Here is a 9,736-nt window from a genome sequence, read left to right as displayed (position 1 = left end):
AAGGTTTATTCCAGCAAGGTTATCTGATCGGGGACCTTGTCAATTGGGAAACTAAAAGGAGAAGAGAGGAACCCAGAACAAATAGAGAAAGACACAGGTCTGGCAAAGCAATGACAAAACCCAACCATATATTGACCGGCTGTCAAGAAACTACTGGCACCACTTCCAGGAAGATCAGCCTGGACTTTGCAACAGCTGGGACTGTAAGCCTGGGAGACCTGGACCAGTAGGGGTGTGGGAATGGGCAGAGCTGTACAAACTCCTGAGAGATGCAGAGAGGAAGGGGCACAGGGAGGAACAAAGAGGGGTGTAGGCAAAAAAGGGTATAAAGGAGGCCAGTTGGATGTAAAATGGGTCCAGTCAGTGCATTTGTTTGGCTGAGTCCTGCACGCGATCACCACAGTCTGTCTTTACGGATGCACATACCCAAATACTGAATACTTGTACTAAAACAAAGAAGTTCAAAGGTGCATTTCTTACCCAAGATATCTGAATGATTTTTTTTTTCTTCCTGGTTAACTTCCATAAAAATAAAATGCCCTGGATGAGAACAAAGAGCAGTACATCATTCTCTGATGTTATTGTGGGTGGTTTTGTCTCCAGTGCATTCACAATGTAGGTGCAAAGATTTGCCTGAATGACAGCATCCTGTTTTGTTTTAGGAACAGGATGGTTAGGGAACCAAATTGTGAAACAGTCCCTCTGTGTGGTCAGTTGCTCTCCAACATGGTTTTCAAGTCCGTTGTTCTATCTATAGAAGTTTGTTCTACCAAATAAAATCCACTGGAATGCAAACATCGTGGTTTCACCTATCACACTCTGTTTTTTTTTTAAATCTGCAGTGCACATTCAGCCCTCTGTGATCTCTTTCTCCCAGTGTCTTTCCTAGAAAACTGATTACTGGCTCTGCAACTGAGCACAGGTAGTTTAGAGAAAAAGCACTAAAAATGATACCTGTATGTTCTGGACAAACTGTACCTGTATGTTCCTGGCAGCTTTACACTTTTGAGTGGAGTAATTTTATCTGATTTTATATTTATACATCATTTCAGAGACCCTCCCTATTTCCTGGCATATGAGTGATTTTGAACTTCTTGGCTCTATATGCTCCTTCTCCCAGTAACAGAAAGCCACCACAAGTTTCATGCTGTTTTTCAGGGAAAACATAAAGGAACTGCAGAAAACGTTGTGCAAAAATTCAGGAAAATAAAATCACAGAAACTACTAGTTGGTTGGTTAGCTGTCTATTTGTTGCATATCACGTTGTCCTGAGGAGAAGGACTTAGGTGTGCTGGTGGATGAGAAGCTCAACATGAGCCGGCAATGCGTGCTTGCATTGCCAACCACATCCTGGGCTGCATCAAAAGAAGCATGGCCAGCAGGTCGAGGGAGGTCATGCTTCCCCTCTACTCTGCCCTGGTGAGACCCCACCTGGAGTACTGTGTCCAATTCTGGAGCCCCCAACATAAGAAGGACATGGACCTGTTGGAGAGGGTCCAGAGGAAGGCCACGAAGATGATAAAAGGGCTGGAGCACCTCTCCTATGAGGACAGGCTGAGAGAGTTGGGGCTGTTCAGACTGGAGAAGAGGAGGCTCCAGGGAGACCTTATAGTGGTCGTCCGGTGCCTAAAGGGAGCCTACAGGAAAGATGGGGAGAAACTCTTTAGCAGGGCCTGCTGTGAAAGGACAAGGGATAATGGTTTTAAACTGAAAGAGGGTAGGTTTACATTAGACATAAGGAAGGAAATTTTTTACAATGAGGGTGGTGGAACACTGCAACAGGTTGCCCAGAGAGGTAGTGGGTGCCCCATCCCTGGAAACACTCAAGGTCAAAGGTCTTGACTCTGTGCAAGTACTGCTTGGCAATAACAAAAACATTCCTCTGTTATCAATACTGTTTTCGGCACAAATCCAAAACAGTGTCTCATACTAGCTAGAAAATTAACTATCCCAGACAAAATCAGCACACTTTTTCAGCTGTGTCTTTTGCCAGATTAGACAATGCAAGCATTTTTAGCCTCTACTCAGAAGAGAGGGTACCCACTTTGAACTGTTGATGGGAATAGCTCCTTTCAGCACCTGTTCCTGGCTGTGTTTGTCTTCTTGGGCCAGAGGTGAGCAGTCCAGTGCAGCGCTGCAGAAGGCATCTATCTGCTTCCCCCAACAATGGAATTTATATTTCACTCTCTCTGCTGGATTCAACATGCTTCCAACTGATCAGCCTGATAACTGATTTAAAAAAAATCCTGATACCATTGCTCATAGTCTTGATAATGAGCACACATTTCAATAACAGCAAGTTTCCCAACACAATAAATTATTGAATAGAATAAAGACCAAGTGTTTGTTCTGGCTTCAGCTCATATGTTAGCTTCCTGACCCACCACTAATTTATCAAATGTGCTGTAGTTTTTTTTAAACAGCAGAAGCATAAAACCAACAAATTATATCTAACAGACAGTTAAAAGGATTATTGATAAATTTGGCAAGATGGGTGCAAGCATAAAACATTTTTAAAAAATAACTGAAAACTAGTCTCTGTCATCTGAGGTTACTCTGAGACATCTCTCAGCAACACATTTCCATGGACAAGCGCAACAGTACCCTGGTTCAGGAATACTCACTTTCCCTGTGGGATTCTGAACACAGCCCTACCCCATCTCAATTCTGTCTAAGGATAACAGCATAACATTGTGTACACTGAGTATCTGGAAGTCCTCAGCTTCCTCTTCCGGCTGCTAATCAACGCTTGGAGGTCTATTGCAATGGCTGTTTAATTCTCTTTGGATGTTTGTGAAAAACAAAAAAAGCTTGGCTGGTATCAGTACACCCCTTGTCTTTTTAACATGTTGATTTTTCTGTTTGACTCCACCTTCTTTTTCTGGTACTTATTTCAATTACGCTTTGGCCTTGTGCTGGTTTTGGCTGGGATAGAGTTAATTTCCTTCATAGCAGCTAGTATGAGACTATGTTTTGGATTTGTGCCAAAAACAGTGTTGATAACACAGGGATGTTTTTGTTATTGCTGAGCAGTGCTTGCACACAGTCAAGACCTTTTCTGCCTCCCACACCACCCCACCAGCGAGGGGGTTTGGGGTGCACAAGATGTTGGGAGGGGACACAGCTGACCACAACCGACCAAAGGGATATTCCATACCATATGGTGTCATGCTCAGTATATAAAGCTAGAGGAAGAAGAAAGAAGCAGGGGAAATTCAGAGTTATGGTGTTTGTCTTCCCAAGTAACTGCTACATGTGATGGAACCCTGCTTTCCTACAGATGGCTGAACACCTGCCCACTGATAGGAAGTAGTGAATTAATTCCTTGTCTTGCTTTGCTTGTGTGCACAGCTTTTCCTGTACTTGTTAAGCTGTCTTTATCTCAACTCAAATGTTTTCTCACTTTTACTCTTCTGATTCTCTCCCCCATCCCATTGCGGGGAGCAAGTGAGCGGCTGGATGGGGCTTAGTTGCCAGCTGGAGTTAAATCACAAGCCTCCTCTCTTTCCAGATAATAGAACTTGCTCCAGGAAACACTTATTCACAGAAAATTTTCTGTGAGCAGTAGAATTAATGAAGACTCGTTTCCTACGGCTCTATGTTGCTGATTCCCAAGTCCCATCCTCTCATCATGTCCCCTATGACATCTTCACTAGGCAAAGGCAGCACTTTAGATGGCCAATACGTGTTATACACCTGCTGCTCGGCTCAGCAGTCCACACACATAGCACAGCCAGTCAGATATCATGTTCTTGTGGTTGTTGCTGAAGACAATATATTGCATACCTTTCTCTCACTGGGAGGTGTTTCTTAGATTACCTTAAAATGAAAATAAAAGGGTCTCCAATGAAGTAAGAGTATCTGTACAATCACAACCAATATTACGAGCATACACAAATTTCAGTTAGAATCCATCCAATCATAAGGATTAAAAAATACCTTAAAGTTAGGTTATTACTTTTTTTTTCATAAAGTATTTTATTCTATATTACAAGTATTGTTGAAAGTATCTGTGCCCATTGTCAGACCTCCTCATTCTTTATAATTCCATTCTGCTTTTGAATAGTCCCTACATAGATTTACAAGAGAGGATACTTAATTGGATTGAATGGAATAATGCTTATCCTGACTATACATGATGGTTCTGCTATGAATTTTAATCACTGGGTACCATGCAGAACTGCAGTATCTCCCATTGTGATACTTTGTTCATGCTATGAACATGCTTTTTAGAAATTCATAACATTAAACAGAGCAAACAATTTCCATTCTTTAGTTTATCCCCAGTAGTCTGTCAAACAAGAGTGTGGTCTGTATAAGATTGATTTGTATAACAGGATAACTATGGGTCTTTAAAGGCACTATATGCAGTATCTCTAAATCACAGCCATTATTTGGCAATGATTTTGCATGGGACAGAGACATTGGATTACTGAAAGAGACAAAGGACCCAACATTTTTTCTTCTGAGACTGATTATGGTGCTAGTCTGTTTTATGAGGTGGGACTCTTTATCAGAAGACATTTTTCCACCTAGATTAATGGCATCCTTTTCCAAAAAGTTACAGAAGATATGATCTTTCTGGTCTACACTTTGACTCTTGTGAGGTCCAGGCCAGATGTAAATATACAGAAGTTCACAATAGCATTGCACAGAGCTTTTGACTCCACCATTATTTTGTTTATCATGCTTGTCCTTCCCATGCTCAGGGAAAGACATGCTGAGATATCCCTTCCTCACCTCTTAATCAAGACAGTGGATCAGTCTCATTTCTGTAACAGTGCTATTTTTGACAAGCAAGGAGGTTAGCCTTTTACTCAGACTTGTATCTGGGGATGCGACCAGTAACTACACTAGCACACAGTAAGGTGTCGTGGTTTAGATACAGTCAGCAATCGAGTACTACACAGCTGCTCAATCACCCTCCCCCACCCCAGGTGATGAGGGAGAGAATCAGGAAGAAAAGAAAACTTGTGGGTTGAGATAAAGACAGTTTACTAGGATAGCAAAGGAAAATATAATTATATAATGATAATAATAGGAATAACAATAGGAATAATAAAATATAAAAACCAAATTATGCACAATTTCTCACCACCCAGTGATGCAATATCCAATACAGCCTATCCTGAACAGCAATCATGAAACGAAAAAAAAAACAAAACCGATCCCAGAACGATTCTGAACAGCAGGAGAAACGCAAGCCAGCTCACTGGCCCACCCCCACTTATATACTGAGGATGATGTTTATAGAATCATAGAATCACAGAACAGTTTGAGTTGGAAGGGATCTCCAAAGGTCATCTAGTTCAACCCCCCCACAAGAAGCAGGGACATCTCCAACCAGATCAGGTTGCTCAGAGCCCCATTCAACCCAGCCTTGAATGTTTCCAGGGATGGGGCATCCACCACCTCTCTGGGCAACCTGTTCCAGTGTTCCACCACCCTCATTGTAAAAGATTTTTTCCTTATGTCTGGTCTGAATCTACCTCCTAATCTCTTATGGCATGGAATACTCTCTTTGGCCAGTTTGGGTCAACTGTACTGCCGATACACCTCCCAGCTTCCTGCACTTGAACATTAGCAAAACCTGGGAAGCTGAAAAGTGAAGTGTCCTTGGCCTCTTTAGCCACAAATCATAACGTAAGTGTATTATTATCGACATTCTTCACATACAAATTCTCATACTGAATGCAAAACACAGCAGCTGCTGAGAAGAAAATTAGCTCCATCTCAGTTGAAACCTGGACATAAGGTTTACAAAGAACTTTATCTATAAAGCACAAAAGACTACGGTATTAGGAGAAAAAAAAAAAAGAAAAACAATCCACCCCCTAAACACAGTAACTGTGTCTAGCTTTCTCTTTTTTTAAGCATCTCAGAATGTTCAGATATATTTTAGAAAGTGAGAAGCTCCTGGTTTTCCTTCTTTCATCTCATTCAGAGCTCTAAGTAAACTTAGGCACTCCCTTTTTACTCATAAAGGTTAATGACTCTCCTTTCTATCCCAAATTGTCAGGGTACCTTTCCCAGCCTGAGAGCAGACCAGTAATGCAGCTGGTCTGCATTACTGTCCATTAGGCTAGTTTTGTCTACATATCAGATTACACATGCATGAAAGGTCATCCGCCAACACAGCAGCTACAGCAGAGCAGCTGTTACACTCAAAACACTGCAGCCTTTTAGAGACTTGCTCTTCCGCTCACAACCCCGTCTTCTTCATCTACCCTTGCCACCTTTCTCTCTTTGCTTTCTTTTACATTATGATTCAGACAAGTACCTTCCTCAGCCTCAAATAAATCTGTTGTCTTTGATTTGGTGGTTGACTTCTAAGTAGTACTCATGGCTGCTGCTTTACTGGAGAGGTGACCACCCTAGTCAGCTGCCACTAGACCAATAACAGCGTTTGGTGATACCACAATTTTCATAGTGCAATATTCCTAGAATCATAGAATGGTTTGGGTTGGAAGGGACCTTTAAAGGTCATCTAGTTCCAACCCCCCTGCAAGGAGCAGGGACATCTCCAACTAGATCAGGTTGGTCAAAGCCTCATCCAGCCTGGCCTTGAATGTTTTCTGGAATGGGGCATCCAGCACCTCGCTGGGCAACCTGGTCCAGTGTTCCATCACCCTCATGGTAAAAATTTTTTTCCTGATGTCTAATCTGAATCTACCTCCCTCTATTTTAAAACTATTATCACTTGTCCTATAAAACCAGGTCCTGCTGAAGAGTTTTTCCCCGTCTTTCTTATAAACTCACGTTAGGTACTGGAAGGCCGCTGTAAGGTCTTCCAGGAGCCTTCTCTTCTCCAGGCTGAACAGCACCAACTCTCTCCGCCTGTCCTCATCTACTTCCTTCAGGATTCAGAGCAAGGGTAATTATAGGATATGCAGCATGGTCATTTAAAAGAGCTTTAATCCTAGGATCTAGATAATTTCCTTAGTAGTGGAAGATTTTCTTTCTCTTCTGGAACAAGTAATAGAAGTTTCTGATAAGAGCACAGCTTAGACTGCTTCAGGTCTCTTTGCTTCTGTTCTCTGGTTCCTGGAACTGTGAATTTGGAAAGAATGGGTAGCTGAGGACGGTAAAAATAGAAAGAAATTTGAGTTAGGAATGATGCTCCTGGAAGATCAAAATTTGTATTTTTACCCTAAGTCTGCATGAGAAGATCACTGAACTTTCTAACAGATTCATGGGATGTATAGAAGCTAAATGATCACTAATGAGCACTTTTTTTTTTTCCTGAGGGAGGGTGGTTTGATTATTTGTACCTTTTGAAGGTGAACACAACTAATGCTTTTAATCGCTCGGGAAAAGCTCTGATTAGAGAGAACTTCGTGTCCATGTTTTCTCCTCGTGATGGCACTTAAAGAAAAGTAAAGAGTATCCTATACAGTCTCACAGAGGCTCCAAATTTGCTCCCACACTGATACTGTATCTGCCTTAGTTTTTTAAAGGACCTTGGGGTGGTATTTCAAAGTTAAAAACTTGAAGGTCCGGAACGTAGTCTGGTTTCTGAGAAAGCATGTACGTAACTGCAATGACTGTCAGGATGAATCAGAGGAGGAGGCATTTCAGACTAAGTGAGGTGAAAATCTTCTGACTACTTCTGCAAGGATAGCAAAACTATCTGCACGTGCTCTACTGCACGTGCACATGAAGGAACAATAACTCTGTGACACAATTAAGTGATAGCTAAAAAAAACAAACAAGCAAACAAACAAACAAGCAAAAGGTTGTGGAAACTTATCCCACGAAGTGAGAAGTTGTTTATTTTGTCAAGACCTTTCTCACAGGCATGTGACCATGACTTGGGCTGAGCATGAAAAGGAATGCAAAGGAGGAAGTTACAAGACGCTTTACAGTGTAATGGCAAATTTCTTTCTCTTGTCCAATGTTCAACAATTCAAGACAAGGAAAAATTTTAGCAAGTTTGTAATGTTTGGGTGGGGATGGACTCCACTGACACCAAAGTGAGAGCAGCCCCTGCTGGGAGCTGTGTACAGAGGTTCTGGTAGCACAGGCAGGTGTGCCAGGGACAGCTCTTGTAAGCGGAATTATATTTCCTTGATTTCTCTGTAGAGAGCTGATTTAATTTTTATGCATTTTCTTCACAAGGTTCACAAGGTTCCATTGAGTCTGAGCAGTATTGTCATAGAAGAACTCAACCTTATTAAGCTCTGCTGATGTGATATCTACCTTAGGCACATTGTCAGCCCTTCATATGACTCTCAGAACACCTAACCTCTATTCAGGGCTGGTGATTCCTTGTTCTCGTTTACTTTTGTGTAAAATACCACTTCAATCAGAATTACTTAGGTTGAAAAAGACCCTTAAGAACATCAAGTCCAACCGCAGATGTAACACTACCAAGTCCACCACTAAACCATGTCCCTAAGTGCCATGTCTGTACTACATATTTTAAATACCTCCAGGGATGGTGACTCCACCACTTCCCTGGGCAGCCTGTTCCAGTGCTTAAAAACTCTTTCGGTGAATAAATTTTTCCTAATATCCAATCTAAACCTCCCCTGGTGCAGCTTGCAGCCATTTCCTCTCGTCCTCATCCTATTGTTATGTGCTAGAAAATGCATTATATGTTAGAAAACATCATGCAAGCATGCCACCATTCAGGAAGTTAAAATCCAGATGCCAGTGAGTGGCAGTCAAGACAGTTCAGCATTTGTTGGCTGTGAACCTCATTACTGCATTAAGCACAAGGGTCAGTCTGTGAGCATAGTGTTGCTACATAAATGTGAGTGTAGTTTCACAGCCCATTTTCTTCAGCCTTAGTGCAGCTGGGAGATGCTGGCTCTCTAGCCCACGGTGACCCTCCACCCCACAGCACCACCTGTAGGAACACCATCATTTCTGAGGCCGTACCAGTGGGGCCTTTCCTTCAGCAGCAGTGCTGGCTTTGACCTCCTCTTTCCTCGCTGCTCATTCCCTCCCGTGCAGCAAATTGTCCTGTCTCCTCAGTTTTGCAAATATGGATGGAAAGAGAAACGATTAATGCACGCCTTTCTCCAGGAAGCAGGACAAAGTTTGAAACAGGAAAAAAGGTGAGGAAGCAGTTGAAGTAACTTTTTCCAAGAGAGGCATGAGAAAGGGGAAGCAAAATGACTCTGGCCAGCAGCTCCGTTTCCTCCTCTTTGAAAGGCTGGGAAGAAGCGTGGGCATCAAGGATCCCTCAAGCGGCCTCCATTTTAGGTCTGGAGAAAGAGTTACTTGCAGAGCCTCTGCCAGGAGCTTAAAAAGCCGTTACATCCTCCTTACAGCCAGGGAGGTGTATAGCAGAAGAGGTTTCTTCTGCACCCTTCTTCTCATGTGGCCAGGGGCTGGCCCTGAGATTGAACGGTTAAGGTGCAGAATTATCTGGCACTGGGACGCTGGGTGGGAGACACACAAACAGGAGGGTAGAAAAAGCCGCCATTTCCATCTTTTTTTGGCAGCACTTCATGTAATTTTTTGAAGTGCATATAAATCTAAGTTATTTGCAAGAATAAAGAAACTCCCTCAGCATAATTTAGGATTCCTCTACACGTATAAGCTCAAAGTACTGTTTCTGAAAAGCTCCACAGGATGAACGCTTTGTGTTTTTTAAGAAATTGGGATAAAGCAGAGGTCCCGACATGACAAGCAGGAGGATGCTGCTTTTTCAGAGGCTGGGGCTGACAGCTATGACACAGTACCGGCACTTCAAAACACCAAAATAAAGCACAAAATGAACGAAGCC

Source organism: Chlamydotis macqueenii, chromosome 3 (assembly GCF_036417535.1).
Source record: "Chlamydotis macqueenii isolate bChlMac1 chromosome 3, bChlMac1.mat, whole genome shotgun sequence".
Lineage (NCBI taxonomy): Eukaryota > Metazoa > Chordata > Aves > Otidiformes > Otididae > Chlamydotis > Chlamydotis macqueenii.
The sequence above is the reverse complement of the archived record's forward strand: the minus strand, read 5'-3'. Positions refer to the sequence as shown.